This window comes from Octopus sinensis, linkage group LG9 (genome assembly GCF_006345805.1).
Source record: "Octopus sinensis linkage group LG9, ASM634580v1, whole genome shotgun sequence".
Lineage (NCBI taxonomy): Eukaryota > Metazoa > Mollusca > Cephalopoda > Octopoda > Octopodidae > Octopus > Octopus sinensis.
In genome coordinates, this window is record NC_043005.1 from 55,206,729 (window position 1) to 55,231,225 (window position 24,497).

At 34.6% G+C, this 24,497-nt stretch overlaps 1 protein-coding gene across 4 annotated transcripts in view; it reads left to right on the plus strand.

Annotated features, from left to right (window-relative positions):
* The window catches only part of LOC115215425 (zinc finger protein 629-like), a 251,374-nt gene extending 227,617 nt beyond the window's left edge, over positions 1-23,757 (plus strand). For all 4 annotated transcript variants that reach the window (XM_036505969.1, XM_036505967.1, XM_036505966.1 and 1 more), the window contains exon 3: positions 22,938-23,757. The gene's annotated coding sequence lies outside the window, so the exon portion shown is untranslated. The remainder of the gene's footprint in view (positions 1-22,937) is intronic.
* Positions 23,758-24,497: the final 740 nt, after the last annotated feature.

Below are 24,497 nucleotides of genomic sequence, written 5' to 3' on the forward strand. Positions count from 1 at the left end.
TGCTTCTGTCAAAATTTGAAATTGTCATTATCATTATCATCATCATCATTGTTATTATTATTATTATTATTAAAGCAGTGAGCTGGCAGAATCGTTAGCACATTGTGTGAAATGCTTAGTAGCTCATCATCTGTTTTATGTTCTGAATCCGAAATTCCACCGAGGTCAATTTTGTCTTTTGTCCCTTTTTGGGTTGATAAAATAAGTACCAGTTGAGCACTGGGGTAAATCTAACCGACTTGCCCCATCCACCAAAATTGCTGACCTTGTGCCAAAATTTGAAATCATTATCATTATTATTATTATGTCTATTAAGGCAGTAAACTGGCAGATTTGTTAGCACTCTGGAAAACTGCTTAGCAGCATTCCCTCCATCTTGGCGTTCTGAGTTCAAATTCTTCATTTCGGAGTAGATGAAATAACTACTAGTTGAGCACAGGGGTCCCAAATTTCAGGCCTTGTGCCTATAGTAGAAAGTAGATAGTATCATCATCATGCTGCCTTGCAAACTTTAATAGTTCACACATAGATTATAAAGGATATGTACATTCCCTCACTTCCGACATTCCTCTCACATTCCAGCATACTCATTGGCACAAAACATGTTATATTTATTCCATGTCACATGCCATCAGTGAAAAAATATATATATATATAACGCCAGGTAAATAATTTTTTATAACAGCCATAGCAGTGATATTCCTTCTTCATTACTTTATTACTGATTTTCTTGATCTTGGTATGAATGCATCCTATGTTATTCAGTGATTTTAGTACTTTCAGGTGTATAACTACCTTTCAACTAATGGAGGCAGATGTAAAATAGATATCAGAATATTATGTAAATATATGTTGATAGATAGTTTATGGTGCTAACTGGACTAAATTTGGTCTTTGTGTGTTTCTCTGAATGTATGTTTTTGCATAGTGGCATGCCTTCAGTTTTATTAATGTTCCCTGCTTCTGCCTATCAATCTGTCTGTCTGTCTGTCTACCTGTCTATTTCTCTATTTGTGTGTATGTGTGTGTCTCAATCTGTCTATCTCTCTCTGTGTATCTGTCTGTCTCTCTCTCTCTCTCTCTCTATATATATATATATATCCATATATATATATATATATATATATTATTTATATGTGTTTATATATGTATATATATATATATGTGTTTATATATACGTATGTATAAATGTGTATGTGTATATATATGTATATAAGTGTGTTTATATATGTGTATGTATATAAATGTGTTTATATATATATATTATATATAGATATATATATATATATATATATATATATATACATACATACATACATGTATATATATATATCATCATCATCATTAATGTCCATGTTCCATGCTGAGTCTGACTTAGGTTTGGAAAGCCACCAGCTGCATCAGGCTCCAGTCTGGTGTGGCAATGTTTCTACAGCTGAATGCCCTTCCTAATGCCAACCACTCCAAGAGTGTAGTGGGTACCTTTTCAGTACCACCAGCATAGGAGCCAGTCAAGTGGGCCTGGCATTGATCACGTTCAGATATGTGCAACCACCATGGGAGCCAGTCTGGGGGCACTGGAATCAGCCATGTTCAGATGGTGCTTTCTACATGCCACTGGCATGGTAGCCAGCCAGGCAGCCCCGGCATCGATCATGTTCAGATAGTGCTTTTTACGTCCCACCAGCACAGGAGCCAGTTAGGATGCACTTGCATCAGTCACATTCAGATGTTAATTTTTACGTGCCACCAGCATGGGAGCCAGTCAGGCAGAAATAGCATCGACTGGCTAGTTCCATGTCACCGGTGCTTTTTATGTGCCACTGGAACGGGAACCAGTCAGGGGGCACTGGCCACAGCTACAGTTTGGGTTTTACTTGACTCAACAGGTCTTCTCAATCACAACATATCTCCAAAGGTCTCAGTTTCCTGTCATTGCCTCTTTGAGGCTCAGTGTTTGAAGATCATGCTTCACCACCTCATCCCATGTCTTCCTGGGTCTACCTCTTCCACAGGTTCCTGCCACAGTTAGGGTGTGGCACTTCCTCACACAGCTATCCTCATCTGTGCATAACACATGACCATATCAGCATAATCATCTCTCTTGCACACCACATTTGATGCATCTTATGTCCATCTTTTCTCTCAGGGCACTCACACTGTTGTGTATTCACACTGACATTACACACATATATATGACTCTCCTTACATATATGTACATTTATATATTAATGTGTATATGTGTGTGTGTGTATATATATATATATATATGTATGTATATGTATATATCACTCTCTCTCTCTATATATATATATGTTAATTTGTATATATATATATGAATATAGAATTTGTGACATGGCTGTATGGATGCAGAGTTCATTGTTATCACTTGGTCTCAAAATCTATCTCACTGCATTCTAGTGCTTTCAACAAGTGTTTTCTACTTACAATGCATTGGCTGGTTCAAGCCCTTAAGCCAGTCAATGCATTGTAAATAGAACTGATAGACAGAAACAATATGTAAATCCATTGTGTGTGTGTGTGTGTATAAACATTTGTTTTCTAGCTCTGGAATGAAAAAGCATTGAGCAAAACCTGTATATATAAAACCTGTACACATAAATGCATAAACACACACACATCTACTTGGCAGTCACATAATTGACAAAGTGATATAGAGAGGTGCCGTATTCATTGGCTGGCATTACATTATAATCTTCATCTGTTACTTGAGTAAAAGAAAGAAGTAACTTTCGAAGAAGTAACTATATAGGCATTAGATTGGTGGACTGAATTATGAAAGCAATTAAAAGTGTATTAGCACAATTAATTGGAAAGACAATCAGCTAAGATGAGATGCATTTCTGAGCCAGGCCGTAGTATTACTGGTTGCTTATACTCTTTTTCATTGTGACATAACTGCGAAAGAAATTGCATTACACTTGTCATATCTATTCTTTATACATTTAAGTTGATTGCATCCAAAGAGGGCTACTGTCGAACTCTTGTGTGCAAAGCCTTTCAGGGAAATAAATATTAGGATATTTGTTTTTTATATAAGAATTAATAAGGTAGAACCAGTAACTTAGGGCTGGAAAGCAAAAGGTTATTTTCCTTCCCAAGAGAAAGGTCAGTTTGTAAATCCAACTTTAGAAAGCTATACATGTAGGGAGAGAAAGCAAGAGAGGTATATCAAAGCATGAAAAAGGTATGGAGGGCAGAAATATTATATAAATAATGGAGAGTCAAGTGCAAGAAGCAGTGTGGTGGAGTGAAGGAGTAGGGGTGTTGATTTTTCTTTGGCACCTTGAACTAGTTTCTGAGAATGTACTTAATCTTGTGTAAACAAGCTGAAGCCATCTCTGATTTGGTATTTAAGGTACATCCCAAGCATGAAGTAACTCTCAAAGTATCAATCTCATTATTACTAAATATAATCTGCAGTTTCTGTCATTATTGGAGTCAGGCTTACAATTCTCTCATCACCTTCATTTGATATCATATTCTACAACCTTCTTTAACTGCCATATATACTTGGCCAGTGTTATTATGTTCCAGGCTAGAAACTCTTAAAGTATGGGGTAGGATTATGAAGGCATTCCTTGAAGAGGCCCTCCATCAGTCTGATATAGTCCATTATGCTGTATATGTCATCTGCCCTCCCTCCTGGGTTGACTTCAACTTCATACAGATGCACAGATGGCATACGTGCAAATGCACAAGTAAAAATGGAGCACACACACTTGTGTACTAAAGTAACTGCAAATATGTTAATAAAATTACATTTTCCTTCTCATATGAACGTAGTTGCTGGCATTCACTTCAAACTTTGACGGTCAAAGTAAGGGATACTGACAGAAAAACATGCACAAACATAAAAGCACAAGCATGTAAAATATTGTCAAATTGAAGGGTGGCATTCAAAAATAAACCAAGTATGTTTTTATTGTCAAGTAATATTTTAATCAGTCACCAGAATTTTCATATTTTTCACTTGATGTTACTTTTGAAGGAAATTTATTGTTATTTTTATTTAATTATCAAAAAATTCTGAGCAGTTTAATGGGGTGTTGATTTTAACCATTCCAAAGGTCCTAAGACTATAGTTTCTACAATATTGCCCCTCTCTTCTTGCTACACTATATTTATTACAGAAAACACTGATTCAATTTGTGCAGAAGTATCAAGAAGATAGAGTGTTCATTTTACTACAGTACTAAGATTTTTGTATAGCTTTCTTTACAACAGTTTTATGTTGCCCAAACTTCTGTCTTAGAAGCACAAAAATTTATCTGCACTAACAACCACATCAATTAATTTATCAGTGTTTTTTTCTTGTTATTCAGTTTTTTGTTTATCTTAACTGCAGACTACTCAACTCTTGGCCAAAATATTTCTCCAGAAGTTTTTCATTCATTCAAAGTTCTCTTTCCATAGTATAGGTATTCAAGACACCTTTCAAAAAGAAAAAAAAAAGAAAGAAAATTCTTCTTCACTTTGTCAATGCTTTTTTAAAAAAATTTTCTCAGCAAGGCGTTTGCATCTTGAGGCACAAATTCACAGTCTCTCTGTTTTTAATCAGGTTTTGCATCTCCAGTTTGATAGCTGCTGTGTCACTACTGTCCTTTTCCTCAGTCAATTTTTTGCAGACTAAGCTGTCTGTGTACAAACCATAAGTAGATTCCTCCAAAATCAGGTCAAAGAATTGCTTCATCAGTCTTAGGCAGTGTTCTTAGGAACCAAATTAGGATGTCAAACCAGTGAAAATATAAGAATTATTTCAGCTACTAGTAGTATTGACAAAAATATGGTATTACCATGCTGTAATAGCATTTTTTATTTTGTATTGTGACTCTGGCAAAGTCACAATTTTTTTTTTCAGCTGTGTTACACAAACAGTATATATGAAAATATTTGAAAACTTTCATAGTAAGTGCTTCTGTCTCAGTTGGTACTACCTCAGCAGCTATTTGGAGAGAGTTGTGCATGATATGTGCACCACAACCAGTTCCAATGTCTCTTCAAAGTTTGGCAGTCAGTCAGCTATATATTTTGTTCTTGCTTTTTTTTTTATTTCATACCACCAAAATTTATGCCACAGTTAAGTGCCTCCACAAAACCTGAAAACTTTTTCCATCAATTCATGAATTAGTCAAGATCTAATTTTGCACATTGAAAAATTTGACTTGTTTCTTCTTACCAGAGATGTGTCATACAAAATACAGTGACATTTCAACATCTTTTTGATTCAAAACATCCATAGAAATTGTCCCAAAATATGTCCCCCACAGGTCTTTAGTATAGCAAGCTCTGATTTAGCCATTGGTGCAGTTACATTATAAAATAGTACTTCACATTTTGTCATTGCTAAATTAAGCTTTGGCTGAAAACGTTTTGAGACCAACTTTGTGGAACAGCTGACAGTTTCAATATTGAAAAATATATTCTTAATGACCTCTTCCATTTTCTTTGTCGCAATTGATCTGGCACCAGAGTATCTAATAGTGGTCATCTTACTGGGATCATTGAGAACTGCTGCTATTGTGAAGGTTTCCTGTTAGCTGCGCTACATAAATTTGTTTCTTCACTATGAACACTTCATTGTTACAGCCACTATTTTCATATAAAACTCAGTCTCATGTACAATTGGGAACATTTTAAACATTTGAATAATCCAGTATCTATCGTGTATGAAATTGTATATACATATACACACACACACACAAACCATGTAAAAAGCACTCAGTTCACTCTGTATATTAGTTTGGCATTAGGAAGGGCATCCATCTGCAAAAGCCATTTGAAAGTAGACAGTGGAGCTTGACATAGTTCTGTGGCTTACCAGCTTCTGTCAAACTGTCCAACCCATGCCCGCATAGAAGACAAACATTAAATGATGACACCACCACCACTCATTTATATATATATATATGTAAATGTAAAAAAATACAAACTGGGACAAGAACGTGAAACATATATTTGTGTGTGTATATATATATATATATTATATATATATATGTGTGTGTGTGTGTGTATATATATATATATGTGTGTGTGTATATATATATATATATATATATGTCTTTCTCCTTATGTTTGTTTCACTGTATGAATATTCGTGTGTGTATAAATAAATATGTGTGTCTTTCTGCTTATATGTTTATATCTCTATATGAATATTCAGATATATATACATATATATATTGTGCATGTATATATAAATAAATAAATACACACACACACTCACATACACATACGTGGGTTATTTGTATAAATGTTTTGGTGAAATGTGTCTATATGTGAAGATGTATATAAACTTGATAACTATAAGCATCAAATATTAATATCCCTCATTATTTACAATAGCGAGTAATTAAAAATAAACTCTTTTGTCTATTTGAATATATGCTTGGACACAATATTTGCACACAAACTACAAATTTCTATGTCTTTGACCCATCACCCCAAATAAATTTCACTCCTTGCACCTTTGTTTACTTGTACACTTGAATGAACCCAAACTAGAATATAAAAGCAATCATTAATTTCCTACACTAAATATAACTAATTTAAGCTGATGATAGATAACAAAGACACCTACCCAACCAGAACAATGTCTTCTTTACCTCCTCTTCTCATCCACCCTCATCCAGTATACATTCATCTTCTCCCTCCTTTCCCCCTTATTCTACTACTTCCCCCTTCTCCCCACAACTTATTTTTGCTCACCCAATTGAACTATCCATAAAGATGTTAATTTATATGCTACAATTGAACCACACCTACTTTGTAACCACCATGTACCAACCACAAGATGAGCCAAAAAATTTATGAATCTAATGAAGGCCACTGGACTGTCTCCTGTCCCCACTCACCTCTATCGTCTCGTGTCTTTGAGGTTCACCCAAGCACTTTTTCTTTAATATAAAATAACTATAATACAGACACATACATATCATCATTTAACATCCATTTTCTATGTTGACGGTTTGACAGCATCTGACAGGTCCAAAGACTGTGTGGTGCACTAGTGGCTGCTTCAGCATAATTTCTCCAATGGCTTGATACCTCTTCTAATGCAAACCATTTTACAGAGTATTGTGTGTGCAACCATGTGTGTGTGTGTGTTTTTTTCCACCTGTACTTGTGAGGTAGCCATGCAGCTCATAAAACCGAGATCTCTTTCAATTCAAATAGGATATAGTAGAGAGGAAGCAGCTTTACACTAGGAGATGAAAGGTAGCGGTATCAGAAAAGGGGCCAGAGCAGAACAGATTTTGTGCTGTAGAGGAGCCACATGGTTACTTACATTTTGGAGGAGAGGGTGGGACGACAAAGGGTGGCACTGCAAAAGGATTTTTTTTAAATAACATAACAACGGCATCTCATCCAGTCTAATCCTTCTTTTCCAATCAATTTTGCTATTACTCTTTCTGTAATTTTCATATCCTAGTCCAGTTTACCGATGCCTCTATAGTTTTCTTTTGTGTCAGTTTATGATGCTGTTGCTATGCTAGCCATTGGTCATCATACCTTCCTCTATTACTGTCTGTTTTTACTTTCATTTCTAGTTAGTTTCTATGTTTTTTAGCCTGGAAGCCACCTACTTTTGACAAAGTAAATACCTTCCATGTCTTGTTGCATTAATAATGAAGAATTACCCAAATGTCTTCTTTTCAACAATACTAGCCTAACCATTTCATTATTCTGTTTCTAACTAAAATACTGCTCTTACATGTTTCAGATGAATTTTAAAATAATCATGAATTTATCCTGGTTTCATAAAGCAACTACAACCTTTTTATTTATTGATATATTAATGTGGTTTTCGGAACGCAACAAATGGTTATTAAATAAATCTATTACGTAGTTTTTGTCGCAAAGCAAATCTAATAGGTAAATATGGGTAAATTGAGTAAAATGTAAATGTATTTAAATTTTGCTTAAACATCACCATATAAAATAAGTTATTAGCTAATATTCAATTGGGTATACAGCGAAATTGTAATATAGGAGAATTGTGCACATTATTGGATTTTCAATTGAACTTAAGTGCATATAAAATAGGCATGCCACAAAGGTAAAATAAAAATGAAATATCGGAATTTATGTCTAAAGAAAACTACAAAACGAAATAAATACACAGAAACATAGTGATTCACTAATATAATTTATCAAAATTTGTCACCCACCTTACTGGCAAATTAAAACTACAAGACAATAAATAAGAACAAAGTAAATTTTAAAAAAGCATTTTATAAAATCAAATTATACATATACAAATATACACTTGAATGGTATTCCTCTTGTGGAAAGTTATAAAGTATCTCACTTCACAAAATGAACATTGAAAAGTCATTTAGGTTGACTATCTACTGGGAGCTTTCTTTTTCCGAGATATAGTTTTTCACAATTATTACTCTGACAGCTTTTTGCCTTCTTTCTAACAGTTTTGTTTCTTTTCTTTGCTTTTCTTTCTTTTTCTTTTTTTTAAATTTTTTTATTTGATGGATAGCTTACCCTTACACTCAACTGCATTGTTACATCTAAACTCTACACAGAACTGCAGTTGCTTGCATCTGTTTCGAAGCACCCCTAATTTGGGTTATTGTAGGAAAGCATTCAAAATACCAATATTTACTATTTATCGAACTAAGTATTGCCATTATTTTTTACCCAGTCTACTAACCATGTAATGCTTTTTTGATTCATTCAGTTAATGCCACCTATGCAACTTTTGTAATCAGACTCCATGGACAATGTGCCATTTTTATCCACATATTGGAAAATAAAATGGCTTTGTATTGTATGAGGTCACTGAACAGTTTCCTTTCTGTTTACATTGTGGTTAACAAAAATTTGGTTTATAGGTATGATTGGGATTTTAACATTTAGGGTTAGAATTTTAGAGTTTAAATTACATGGTGGGGAAAATTATTTGAAAAATAATTAAATTTGTAAATTGTACTCACATGCATAATTCCAGTCTTAGATCTTTGTTTCAGTCATTAGACTGCAGCTCTGCTGGGGCACTTCCTTGAAGAATTTTAGTCAAATGAATTGATCCCTGTACATTTTTTTTCTTTAGCTAAACCATTAAGTTACAGGGATGTAAACACACCAACACCGCTTGTCAAGTGGTGGTGGAAGACAACCACTCGCACAAATACACACAGATATGTATATAAATATGATGGGCTTCTTTCAGTTTCTATCGACCAAATCTCCTCACAAGGTATTGGTTGGCCCGAGACTATAGTAGAAGGCACTTGCCCAGAATCTGGAACCATGATTCATGAGAAGCATACTTCTTACCACACAGCCACCCTGTGCCCATATATATATATATTAAGTGCACGATTTATTCGTGATCAGAGTTGTTTGAAAACTGAGGTACTACTGTATGTATGTATGTATATATATATATATATATGTATGTATATATATATATATATATGTATGTATGTATATATATATATATATATATATATGTATATATATATATATGTATATATATATATATGTATGTATATATATATATATATGTATGTATATATATATATATGTATGTATATATATATATATTATATATATATATATATATATATATATATATAGCAATAAAGGGTTTAGCAACGAATTGCCTTACCACATACCGAATTTAGAAATAGCAGTCAAAGAGTTATAGCTATTTCTTCTACTAAAAAGGGAGATCTCAGTAAAAACAGCAATTGGAAGGCAGACACAAACAGGTAAGAGAGAATGAATTGACGGCAATCTATCATACATTTTTAAGTTATCTACGGACGTACGTTTCGAAATCAAGTTTTTAGGAAAGCTTTTATTGGTTTTAGGAAAGAAAGCTTTTAGGAAAGTTTTTATTGGTTTCAAATTTTGGCCTATGGCTAGGAATTGGGGGGAGGGGGGGACAAGTCGATTGCATCAACTTTAGTACTGGTGCTTATTTTATCAACCCCAAAAGAATGAAAGGCAAAGAATTTGAACTCAAAGCATAAGGACAGATAAAATACCAGGAAGTATTTTGCCCAGCATGCATTAGCATGATTCTCCAGCTCACTACCTCATACCTTTTTTTTTACATATTGAACACATCCATTTCTCTAATGTTGAAAGGATCCATTCTTCTCTCCTGTTTTAATCTTTGATAAATTCTTATGCTTTCCTAAAAACTTGATTTCGAAACGTACGTCCGTAGATAACTTAAAAATGTATGATAGATTGCCGTCAATTCATTCTCTCTTACCTGTTTGTGTCTGCCTTCCAATTGCTGTTTTTACTGAGATCTCCCTTTTTAGTAGAAGAAATAGCTATAACTCTTTGACTGCTATTTCTAAATTCGGTATGTGGTAAGGCAATTCGTTGCTAAACCCTTTATTGCTTAGTATTACTTAAATTTTCCTCGAATGAGGCTTTTACATGCCGAAGACTACTTGGTGTAATTGATAATTATTCCAAATTAATTAATTTCACCCTTCATTATTACGGATATATATATATATATATATGTGTGTGTGTGTGTGTGTACATAGACATATACATACATATATTCATATATGCACACACACACAGAGGCACAAGTTAAGAAGTTCACTTTGCAACGATATGGTTTTAGATTCAGTCTCACTCTGGGGCATCTTGTGCTCATGTTTGCTTTGAGCTCATAAATGTCTTTTGAATGAAATTGGTAGGTGGAAACTTCAGAAGTTTTTTTTTGTTTGTTTGTTTGTTTGTTTTTTTGTTTTTGTTTTTTTGTTTTTTGATAATCAGCTTTGGCTTGTGAAACATATTTATATCTGTTTAAGAATTCTTCAGTAAATCTGTATTTTGGATTTCACTCAGTTTGATAATTCCAATATGTCTGATACTTCTTGCATTGAGTTGATTATTTGGATTAATTGCTGCCAGTCACCTGATTGTTAGTCTACACACACACATACACACACACACACACCCACATATAGTGTGTTTGTGTGTGTGTCTATGTCTTTATTTAGGTCCTATCACTTAACTGTAAGAAAAGCTACCAATTACTTCAAAGGAACCTTTTGTGGGTATTTCAAAGAAATTATTATCTGCTACTTAAGAATTCTATCTTCTCCATTAGTCTCCATGTGATCCCACTACATCTTGTTCATCCCTATTTTGCATTAAAATTTGTAGAATTTATATCTATACCTTTTTTTACTTATTGGTTTCAAATTTTGGCCTAAGGCTAGGAATTGGGGGGAGGGGGGGACAAGTCGATTGCATCAACTTTAGTACTGGTGCTTATTTTATCAACCCCAAAAGAATGAAAGGCAAAGAATTTGAACTCAAAGCATAAGGACAGATAAAATACCAGGAAGTATTTTGCCCAGCATGCATTAGCATGATTCTCCAGCTCACTACCTCATACCTTTTTTTTTACATATTGAACACATCCATTTCTCTAATGTTGAAAGGATCCATTCTTCTCTCCTGTTTTAATCTTTGATAAATTTACTTTGATTCTAGACTCTGCCTCCTTGTCTGGAATTTCTTCTCTTAACCTGCTACATGCTCAGTTATAAGGACTGACTCATGGGCAAGCAGGGGTTCATATGGACCACCAGCTTTAAGCTCTTCTGTTATGGCTTGGAGCTCTACCACAAAAAGGCAGGTACAGATGACTAAGCTTTGATGGACTCCAACCTACACAATAAATTTATCTCAGCTTTCTGACTGCACCTCTATATATGGCTTGAATGGCTCTCACAAATCATTTGTCTACCCTTAGTTTTCTTACTGATCACCAGATTATAGAACATGGAACCCATTTAAAGCAAATGCATACTTTCTCCAGCTTTTACAGTTTTATTTGTAGTTCTTCTGCCACCATGTTACAGTCTGTGTTATTGAAACCCTGACCCAGTTACAGATCTGGTCTATGGCCCTCAACAGCTTATTCCATAAAACCTCTGTTCTAAGTTTCCATCTCCAACTTCTTTTTTGTTAAATCTTTCATCTGGTACTTCTCTGAACTTCTAGCAGCTCTATGGCTCCATTTTTGTTTTCTCTCCAAACCAGCTGTCTTACATCTCTGATTTTATTTAGCCCTAATTCTGAAGTCACTAATTGCTAGTTTCTGTTCAGCAGGGAAAGATTTAGTATTCACAACCATCTGTTTAGCCTGTTTCTAGTTAGAATGAAGTCTTTCTGGCTTGTATGTTTGCTTGATTTCCAAGTGATTTGGTGGCTGGCTGCTTGGTTTGCTGAAGTTCATGTTGCGATTGTTTAGGTCACTTATATTGCAGGTCTCCAGAAACCTTGATTCCTCTTGGCTTTTCTTACCATATCTTTGATCTCCATTTACACCACAGCAGTCCTCAAGCTGTTATCCAACATATTCAATAAGGTCACCACCTGCAATAATGAAGGTGGAAGGGCTTCATAAATGCAGTCCTTCTGTTCATCTGCTAGCCCTGGCTGTGATACTTAGGCAGAAATAAATATTGCAGCCTATTGTCAATAATTAACCTAAGCTTACTTATTTAATCACTCACTCTAACAACTTAAATTCTCTAATTATCACATTTCTCTGCTAACTGTATACCTACTCCACCTACTTCCTTTGATATTACCTACCTAGAATTTTTTTTTTTTTTTTTTACCGTTCTTTGCCTACGATGAGTTTGACTGAAGGTCACCTTCCATCTTATTTCATGCACACATCTACTTGCCTCTGCTTTTGCATCTCTGCAATATTTTCTGAGACCTTTCATCATACCATTGATGACAGCAGCAGCTCTGAAGTTTATCACCTCACAAAACGATGCAGGATTTCTGCAGGTGGCTAATTATTTGACTTTTGCATCTGAAAAGAATAAGAAAGCCAGTGCAATCATTTGCTGACAACCAGAACACCCTCCCACATGACTAGATGTTTCCTTTTTGATTGGTTTGCTATATTTCACCCATTCACTAACAATTTCTAGCATGCAATTATCATTATTATTATTATTGTTACTACTATTATTAACGTTGGGGTTGTTAGTCTAAGTCACATGATATGTTATATGTTAAGTGTTAGCAGTACAAGACCCCCAAAAAACAAAAATGCTGGTTACTAAGGGAATACATCATAATAGACATTCCAGAAATTTGCGGTGGGAAGTGGGTGCTCTGAGGATGAACAATACATACTTTAGATTTTAGGCTATCACTATAAGACAGCAAGAAATGAAAACGATACAAACATTAATGATAAAACTAATGGATAGCAACATATATATATATATATTACTAAATTGCTACATGACAAAGCAAACAAATACGATTAGCTTAACTTTCCATGGATGGAGCAACTTGCAAAGTCACGTGACATATACAGAGAAGGAAAGGAGACAGACAAATAGAGAGAAGGTGAGAGGGAGAGAGGACAAACAGCATACACTTTTGGTTTTAGGCTATCACTTTTAAGACAATGCGTATGAGATGTATTTTTCTTCAGTGTGCTTTGTATATGTGCATGTGTGTGTATATATACATATATTTATATTTATATATATATATATATATATATATATATATATGCACAAATTTAATTGAACCACTGATCCAGTGGTTCAGTTTGCCACCCACTGATGTAATGTTGCATCTTTCATCTAACTCCATTTTGGTTAGTAATACAAAGGGAGCACAAATCAGGAACTCTTAACTTTTAGCTACATTCTGGACCACCTACAGAGTTGTGGTGCTTTAGTGAATTAAATATTGGTCTATAAATGAGCATCATTAAAAGTTTGATGCACTCTCACTTGCCCAACCTTAAACTCTTTGAATATGGCAAACATGTGTGGTCAAACAAAATATTTCCTATGCTGCTTTTCTTTATGCAAGTATTGCTTTCTGTTCCTATGTCAACCAAAATGCCGTTTAACAACAATACAAATGGCTTCATAGATTCCGCAGCCCTCAAAGAAAGTGTGTTTGTGAGTATGTGAGATTATTTAGTAGTTACTTCTCAAGCATAATTTGTAAACAACTTTCATAACAAATATATTCCATCAATTTCATTGTAGTTTGATATCTTGATGCTATTTTCACTTTTTACATTTGTATATTTGTAAAAAGAACTACTTCAGTGCTTCTGAAAAAAAAAAAAAAAAACAGATTTATAATTAGTGCCTACTTATTTATTTGGAAGACTCAAATTTTTCTTGATGTATGTAGTGAAATCGGTGTTCTTATATATTTAGTTTTCATTTCATTTGTTAATTACTCTAGAAAAAATTGCCAGTAACTACTTTATTTATAGATTTTCTACAGCAATACATTTTGAAATCTTTATTTTATTTTATTTTACTTGTCACATTCTTTTTCTTTTCTTTCATTTTTCTTCTTCATTGCTTCACAAACATTCACCATACATTAAATGGCTAATAGTCAATCCGAGTTATTGACTTCATTCAAAGACCAACGTAACTACACTTCAAGTCTATTGTTTTGTCTACATCCCATGACTTATTTCTCTTTTATCCAATTTATCTTACTCCACTGTATTATCAGTTCGACCAATTGTGCGATCAACCTTGTGAGAGGGAAAAAAAATCTATTTTCAGGTGGTGAATATTTGTTCAAATGCCAAAACTAGTCACATTTGATTCACTCTGTCTAACGCTGTGACTAGACATTTTCAAAATACCAAGTGCCTTGTAAGAATGCTTTTGATCAGTAAAAACCACAGAAGTAAGCAGAAATAGAAGAGCAGATTGGCTTCTTATTAAAGAGAATATCGTTGTCATTGTATTTATTATTATTATTATCGTCATCATCAAGGCAGCAAGTTGGCAGAACTATTAGCACACCTGACAAAATGCTTAATGCCATTTTGTCTGTCCTTACATTCTGAGCTCAAATTTCACTGAGATCAACTTAGCTTTTCATCCTCTTGGATTTGATAAACTAAGTACCAGCTGATCACTGGCATCAATGAAATTGACTTATCCCCACCCCAGAATTTCAGGTCTTGTGCCTGTGGTTGGAAGGATTATTATTATTACTACTACTACTAAGGCAGCAAGCTAGCAGAATTGTTAGCACGCTGGACAAAATGCTTAGCACTTTTGTCTGTCACTACATTCTGAGTTCAAATTCCGCCAAGGTCAGCTTTATCTTTTATTCTGTCAGGGTCAATAAATTAAATACCAATTGAGTACTGGGAGTCAATGTAATCAACTATCCCCCTCCCCAAAATTTCAGGCCTTGTGCCTATAGTAGAAAAGATTACTATTATTGTTACTACTACTACTACTGCTGCTACTGTGATAGAGCATGCTAATTTAGTTAGGTATTTTATCTTGGTGTATGGTGACAACAAGTCTCTTCAAATCTCAAATTTGTGAACAGGTCTTAATGTATGCTTGCATCAGAGTGAAGTGTGCTAAAAGCACTGAAACTGCAAATGATCTTAAGCCAGGCAAAATGTTAGCTCTGCTTTTCTCACCTTTTACACACATGTGCTATCTACATGCAACCTAGTTCCTCCACCATTCTTCAGACACCAGTGCACAGCTACACCAGTTTTATTTAAACTGGCCATATCTGGCCAAAATATTTTATCTGTCTTGTGTTCAAACTGACTAGTTGTGACCTCTCACACCAACCTACAATGTCATTCCAAAAATATACAATCACATCACTGAAATATCAAAGCTACTAGATAAGGCATGATTAATTCAAACCAATAAATAAGCATTACTTTTGACAGAATAATGTGAATGCTAAACAGCTAAGTTACCTAGAAAGCTGGCATCAATGCAGTAGAGTTAAAGTAGCACCTGCAAAACCCACTGTTTTCTTTTTTACCAGCAACACCAAAGGACACTAACTTAACAACATAAACATACTACACACACAGACAACAAAAATACTAAGAGTTTCTTATAATTCCTCATAAAACATTCACGGTTCGCATAGAAGACATTAAAGAATGTAAACATCACTCAGACATACTTAGGAAGGCATAGGTACTCTCCTCCACAATAGCCGCCACTGGAATTTATGATGACCGAGTAGTGGAGAGGGAGTCTGTCTAGCTTGTCATGCTGTTTATCAACGCATGTCAGAATGTTAAGTACAGTCCTCTGCTAGACAACAGAAACATGTATGCCATAAGACTGCTTGATTGGAGCTGACCTGGGGTTGCATAACAACAGCATGGTTTCTGTGTTTAGGTAGCATGTTATGTAAAGCTTTTTGGTTTTATTATTGTTTTCTATGTATTATGTCATAGAAGATCCCTGCAAGTGTAATGTTAATGATTTGATAAAGAATTTCACAGTCATAAACTACAATTCAGGGGAAAAAAAGAAATTATAAAAAAAAGAATTGGAAATGGATCTGACATCTAAAGCAACTGTTGTAGATATGTAAAGCTAATTGAATTGGTTATCAGACAGTAGGCTCAGATATGAAAGTTAAGGTTCTGTGCAAAGTTCCCAGTCAAGGCACATAGCTTTCAGTATACAAGCTAACAAGGGAGCTTGTATGAAGTTACTAGATGTGCTAGAAAAAGAAACCAAATATAAAGTTACTAGATATGCTAGAAAGAGAAACCAAATACGAAGTCACTAGATGTATCAGGAAGAGAAGCCAAATATGAAGTCATTTGATGTGCTAGAAAACAAAGCAAAGCCCACTTTACTGTCTTAAAAGAAGGATATATAAGATTTTGCAGTCCTATGTTCTCTAAGAATAGAATGGTCACATTCGGAATGCCTTTGGAATTAGATCTGCTGAAACAACAACAGCAACATATTATACTAGCTATAGGAAAATGTCATGTAGGATACTGCATTCAACTGTAATTATCAAAGGAGGGTTACTGAGTGCTTCACTGAGTTTTTGTCAACAGGGACATCCAATTAGCCTTGCATGTAAATAAACCTTGATGTATTGTCATGAGTTATGATTGGTGAAGATGGAGGAAAGTAACTAATCAAATAGTGAAAAAAATTCTCAAAGTAGAATAAAAGGTAAAGGGTAAAGACCCCCTTTGGTCATGAATGATCAAGAGATTGCACCTACAAAGTTCCCCTCCAAGGCACAAGTCCGAGTAAGGTTGTTTATGGAAACAAAAACCAGCAGTTACCCATACATACCAACCTCTCCTCTCCACGCTACTAATGTTATCCAAGTAAAAGGCAAAGTTCGATACAGTTTGGTACCAGTGATGTCGCAACTCATTTCTACAGATGACTGAACTGGAGCAATGTGAAATGAAGTGTCTTGCTCAAGAACACCACACAGTCCAGTCTAGGAATCGAACTCGCAACCTTATGATTGTGAGCTCAGTGCTCTAACCACTGAACCATGGAAAAGGAAGTAGTAAAGTTCAAATTTCAAATTCCTTCCAAGATGCAGAAAATTTGTCCTTTATTTTTGTTGTCAGTATCATGTTGGTGTCTCAATTCCACTGAGACGCCATATCAATTGCAGTTAATGGAAATTTTCATTCAGTGTTGAAATTTCATGAATATTACAAAATGTATTTGTTGAAAATTAGTGAAATCTCATCAGGACATCATAACACCTATTATGAATCTATAATATGATTTTTTAAAATCAGAACCATCATGAACTATATATGCCATAGTTAAAGGCCTAAGCTACAGATTGAAATGATCAAAACATTAACCGTTATTTATTGAAGCTCTCTTGTGAAGATGAGCAAAAATATTGCATCTTAAATGGACAGACTATATAAAAATTTGAGAGGTGATATCTGGAAATCTTTCCTTCTGGGTTGCTGGTGATGATGATGGTGGTGGAGGTGGTGTGATAAAATAAGTATCCAATCGCTCAGATTTAGGCCTTATGATTATATAAGAAACCAGTGTTAGGAAACTGAACTGAAGAATTATGGACTTTCTTTTTGTCTCCCATTCGTTTTAACATTCAGTATACGTTACATCGTTTGTTTATACATTTTTCATTTATGTGTGTGTGTGTGTGTGTGTGCATGCACACATGACGGACTTATTTCACCCATAAAGACTTCATTGGCTCAGGGCTAAAATAGAAGAGATTCATTGTCCAAGGTGCCGCACTGTGAGACTAAGCCTGAAACCATGTGGTTTTGGAGGCAAACTTCTTCAATCGCCTATATGTGTAGCCTTAAGGTTTTTGAATTTCTACAGATGAAAGGAATGGGTTAAAATCATGGTCTAGGTAGAAGAAACATTTCCCATTTTGTGTTCCAGTCTCCTTTATATAGCTTGCGTTTGCTGAATTTCTATAACTATCTGATAAAGTTGTTTACTTAATATCACAATGTACGCATATTATTTGAAGTCATTACTGTGACATGGAGTGAGGTGTAACTGCTGTTGATGATGATGATGCTAATTACTCGATATAGCATTTTTCTGTTAGTTTTGTGCTTTATATTGAATGCAAATGTTTGCCAGTTTTTCTGTGGTTTATTTATTTTGCCTTGTTTCGTTGTTTGATGCTGGCTTTTATTTTGGTTGTGTGTGGTTTCGGTGTATTGTGTTTGAGGTTGTCTCTGGTTTTTATCAGATTAGCTATTTCTAGTGTTTAATTGGGGATTGTATTTTTTTTTTATATTTCCTTGTGTGGTACTTTTTCCTTTTTGTTTTGATGTGCCTATAATTATTTTGTCGAATGTATGTACTACAGAATGGCTACAAATTGGCTGAGCTACTGGAGTGTTGGATAGAATGCCTTGCAGTGTTTGTTCCTGCTCTCTATGCCCTGAGTTCATATCACACTGAGGTCAGTTGTGTCTTTCAGCCTTCCAGGCCTGATTAAACCATTAGTCATATATACGTACCAATACCCCCACTTTCTGTGTTGCATTGGGAGAAGGGTCAGTGAGATGGTGACTCCTTAGAAGGGTCTTGCAAGAGGCTAGCAACCTTTTCTCAGAGAAAAACTGATATAGTATTGGAAATGTCCAATGACAGACTGATATGGAGTACAGCATAGAACAGAAATAGCGATGCGGTGTCTATGCTGGTAATAATGTTGTTTGCGAACCTTTGAAAACCTTGATTCCATTTCATGGCAGAACTCCTTCCGTTATCTTTTATCTTTCACTTGTTTCAGTCATTGGATTGTGGCCCTGCTAGGGCACCACTTTGAATGGTTTAGTCAAACAAATCAACCCCAGTACATATTTTAAAGCCTGATACCTATTCTGTTGGTCTCTTCTGCCAAACTGCTAAGTTACTTCGACATGTAAAACAAAAACCAACCCTAGTTGTCAAGTGGGTAGGGGGAACAAACACACACAGACACACACACTTATACGCAACATGCTTCTTTGAGTTTTCTTCTACCAAATTTATCGACCCTGAAAGGAAGTCGACCTCAGCAGAATTTGAACTCAGACACAATACCACTAAGCATTTCACCCGGCATGCTAATGTTTCTGCCAGCTCACCACCTTTAAAAGCCTGTAATATTGTTTAAAAGGCGGGTAATATTCTTCATATTATCACGATTAACAAGAAATCAATTGGAATACTTCTTTTTCTTTTACCTCCTCTAATTGAATACCATGGTCCTATTAGTATTATATTTGCTGTCAAATCTAACTGCTACACTATTCTCTCTGTCTTGTTCTATTGGATAACAATGCTGTTTACTTTACAATTCTACTATAATGGCCTTTGCTCCTCAGAGCTGGCTGGTCATGTACCCTCACAACTTGGGCACCCCAATCCACTTGTCTCCCCACCTGTTATCATCTTTGGCGCAGCCAACTCCTCCTTTCTGCAGTAAACCTAATCCTATTCCAGCACATCAATCTCCTGGATTCTTCCCCCTGCTCATATCTTGCAAGCATTGGCCTGTAATAATTTGAAATGGAATGTTATTAGTGTCAGTCTCACCTGTTTCAGTGAGATCGTGAACCCTTCTTACAGGCTTAACAAATTGGAAAACAAAATAAAATAACTCTGCCCCGCAGCTTTTTCACTCTTACCTCATAGCATATGCTTGGTTGTGCAAGAATCAGAAGTTAAATACATCACACTGAAATGTGGACTGTTAAGATGAGAGACAACAAATTAGAGAAGTTAATGAATTAAAGCATGTTCACAAGGAATTCGAGAAACAAGCTTTGGTATGGCAATTATCTCTTACAAAATGATTATTTCCAAAGCTATAGTTCTGTTACATAAAAATGTTGCATAAAATGATTGTGAAATGCATCAGGGTAATAGACAGACCTGTCACTTAACTAACTAGGAAAGAATTCTTATACTAAATCATTCTGATTGGTTGTTACATGATAGGCATGCATCATGTCCATCGTATAAATTTATTAGGCTTCAACTTTCAAATTCAACCCTTTAACTGTAAAATTAAATTTCATGATTATTCCAATAATAGAATTGGTATTTTCTGCAAGTCACGTTGTCTCAGGATACTTGACATATCACAGCAAAGAATACTTTCAAATATGACTGACATTCTCCCAACAACTGGTAGACTGATATATAAAATTGCTCTCTGCAGATAATGAAATTTTGAGTGGCGACATGTGGTTTCCACAGTAAAAGGGTTAATCGATTGATTTTTTTTTTTTAAGTGGAATTTCCAATACAGAGGATTTTAACAGGATTCATAGAATAATATTTCTAATATTTATTCTTAGTCTTTCGTCTCTCCAACTAGGTCAGCACTGGTCTTACACTTGGGTCAGTTCAGTTGTTTGCCCCTACTTCATATGTAATTAGACCAGGTAGAAATGTATGAGACAGCAGAAAATGATAGAGACAGCCAGCGTAGTATATTAAAAGAACACTGAACTTGCTCATTACATCACGTTTAGTGTGTCCTTGTTCTGAAGTCAAATATCACATTACCATTTTTTTGCAGCACATAAGTCAAATTTTTCAGATCAAAATTTACAGCCGCAAAAAAACCCCCAAAAAACTTATACATCAAGATGACTTTGGAGGGTCAACAATCCCATGGGAAATGCAGCAGGATTTGGATAGATAGCGACAATGTATGGATATTTGCACTATATGTTTATAGTATATACTACATTGACATGTATGCCATAAAATATGGAGTATTGAAGGTCATTCAATAGAATACGTCAAATTCTCTGCAAGAAAAAAAAAAGTTAGCTTTGTACTTCGCCATAAGAAATCAATATGTTGAAAAATACAAAACTGAAGGATTGAAATTTTTCATTCCAAATTCTTAGAAATAATTCAGAATTCTAGAATTGATTCATTATTTTGGTAGTATTACTTGCTGTATTTATTGTTTTGTGATAAGCAAATATAAAACAAAATTATTTTTAATGTTTTTTAATCAGAATTCTTCAAAAGAAATTTAAATAACATTTTAAACTTCTCTAAGTTATGGGAGCATAAACACACCAACACTTCAAATGGTGGCTGGGTGGGTGGGGGACAAACAAAGACATTCACATGTGTGTGTGTGTGTCTCATAAGCCTGGCATATATATATATCTATATACACATATATATATATATATATACATGACAGTCAACTTTCAGTTTCTGTCTACTAAATTCACTCATACAGCTTTGGTTGGCCCAAAGTTATAGAAGACACTCACCCAAGGTGTCACACAGTGGGACTGAACCTGGAACCATATGATTGGGAAGCAAACTTCTTACCATAGATCCATGCCTATGTCTTTGAAATTTCCCTTTTTTTAACTTTATTCACATTAATTCTAATGGTTTGTGTGAGAATGAGATAGAGAGACCCCTAATTTCTTCATTCTGTGACAAACACTTGAATCTGAGTGAGGTTATATTTCTCTGATACTGTTAAGCTTTGTCTGTCTTATCTTGTGAATTCCTTTATCTTTGTTTGCCCATGCTTATCATTGGAACCAAAGAAACACTTTACTCTTTTATTTTCATCAGAAATTCATTCAGTGACTCATTTTGTTCTTTCTGATCAGTTCTTTTACTTATGCCATGCTACTTGACAGTATAATCCTCCTGGCATGCACATACATCCATATTCTCTCGGGTTCTGTATAAAGACAAAATAGTTTTCTGTTATCACTTTAATCAAACATGCATTACACTATGTAATGAACTTTTTTTCTTTGTCTTTTGTCAGTAAGTGTTATTTCCTGTTTGTTTTTATCTAGAAATCAGAGGAAGTGACTACTATTTCCTTCAAACTTAGCTTTTGTGACTTGGACATCAATGTTTTCAAACTGACCTGTTTTCCATTACACTTCAGACTGATTCGGTGCTGAGTTGCTGAAGCTGAAATATTGTTATAGCAAATATTCTGCTCAATATTACGCATTTGTTTGTCAGTTGCTTGACCTTAACCACTTGAGCATGTCCCTTAGAGGCTGACAGTACATGCATCTCTGATCATGAGCAGGAGTAGTTGGGGAGCATCATAGCTATGTGTTGAGAGAGGGATTCTTTGGGGTTTGAATAAATGTAACAAAAGCAAAATTTGAAGGAAATACTAGCCACTTTTCATACTTTCTAGGGATAAGCAAATAAGAAATAACAGTTGCTACACAAGGACCAAAATCGTGTTACATAGTGTTATATGCTAAGTATTACCTTATAGTGAATTTGTCAGGTATAAAACACTGCAACCAATTGTCAAATGCTGATTGAAATCATTTCACTCCAAATACCTAGAAAATGTTATGAAAACATCATAACTTCTTGTTTCCATTTTTTTTTTGTTTTTTTTTTTTGTATTTTTGTCTCTCTACCATATTGGGGTTTTATGTCAAAATAATGAATTTGAATCCTGGTTATTTTCATATTTAATTGATTAAGACTTTCTCTTATTCTTTTGCAGCATCCTCTCTTTCTCTCCCCTACACTTCTCTCTGTATGTCTGTGTGTGTATATATATATATGTATTTTATTTTGCTGACTTTCTTTTGTCTGTTCCAGGTGACCTACTACCTCAGTAATGGCTGATTCCTGGAGGAGTTGTCAGAACATTCTCAGTGGCGACATCACATGAGCACTGATTAGCAGCTGTTGATTAGTGCCCATAGGCAGGTTTTTATTATTGCCGTCACTAATGGACTTTTAAGCATCTTGTTAATCAGGTTATTCTTTGCCATTGATGTGCAATGTTTATATATTTGTTCTTATTTTTTTTTTATGTGTATTTTAATTTATTAACTTATTTTTTATTGTCCCCCCACCCCCATTTCTCTCTGAATTAATTATACCCATGATGGGTTTCATATCAAACAAAGAAAAATTATTAAATAGTATTTCAGTGAGTTAATTTGCTATTTGTGTGGGTCAAAATGATGAAATCTAAATAATAAATGACAATAAAATTGTCGTTTATCCCAACACACACTGGCTGATCCATATACGTAAATAAATAATTGAAACACTTCTGTAGAAACATTAGATCTTGAGCTAATAGGAGATGGCCGACACAGTAGAGCGCCGGACTAAATGCCTCACAGCATTTAGTTTCGTCCCTCTCCTTTCCATGTTTACAACACATCAAGTCAACTTGGCCTTTCGTGCTAGCTAGCGAAGGCTGATGAAGTGAGTACTGGTGTTATAATAGGCTCGATTATACTGTACTTCTTCCCCCCCCCCCACCATCCCCAACAAAAAAATGATGGCTCTGTGCCTAATCAAAGGAAATCAATATTCAGCCAAAATTTTCAATATCAACTAATATTGAGTTTTTCCCCCCACCCCCCACCCCACCCCTCTATTTCCTATCATTCTGACATCTCACTCACACAGTGATGATACAACCTATCTCTTGTCTGTTAACATACAGTATGTGTTTATTTACATACGTGTGTGTGTTATATATTTATATATATATATATATATATATATGTACGTGTTTGTGTGTGTATATATATATATATAGACATATACACATACATCTGTATGTACATATATATATATATTATATATATATATATATATATATATATAATCGTTTTTTTTTATGTTTAAGAAGATATCAGTTTTTGTCACTTTTATATGCATGTGCTCAAATACCACATAACATTCTCAATACATACAAACATACACACACACATATTAACATATATACATATATATACTTATATATATATATATATATATATATATAAACATTTTCTGGTACTCTTGGTTCCACCCACACCAATGCCAGATTATCTGCACATAATAATACTTCTGGTTAAATTACTAGCAGAATTGAGATGACTGCTGCCACTTTGTTTAATAATTTTTTCACTGCTAAACTTTCTTGATACACCTTTGTTTCTGCATTAGAAACTTCTTATAAAGTTGGAAACATTCACTCTAGATTTCAACCATAATAATATGAAAGTGCAAATATTTAAAAACTAAATCCACTAATTGTCAATACCAAATCTAATGACCATACCTGGCCCTCTCTTGAAGTGTAACGATGAAAGGCATATATTTACCTTTTTTCTTTCTCACACTGGGACACTGTGAAGGTATGTTATCTTCTAA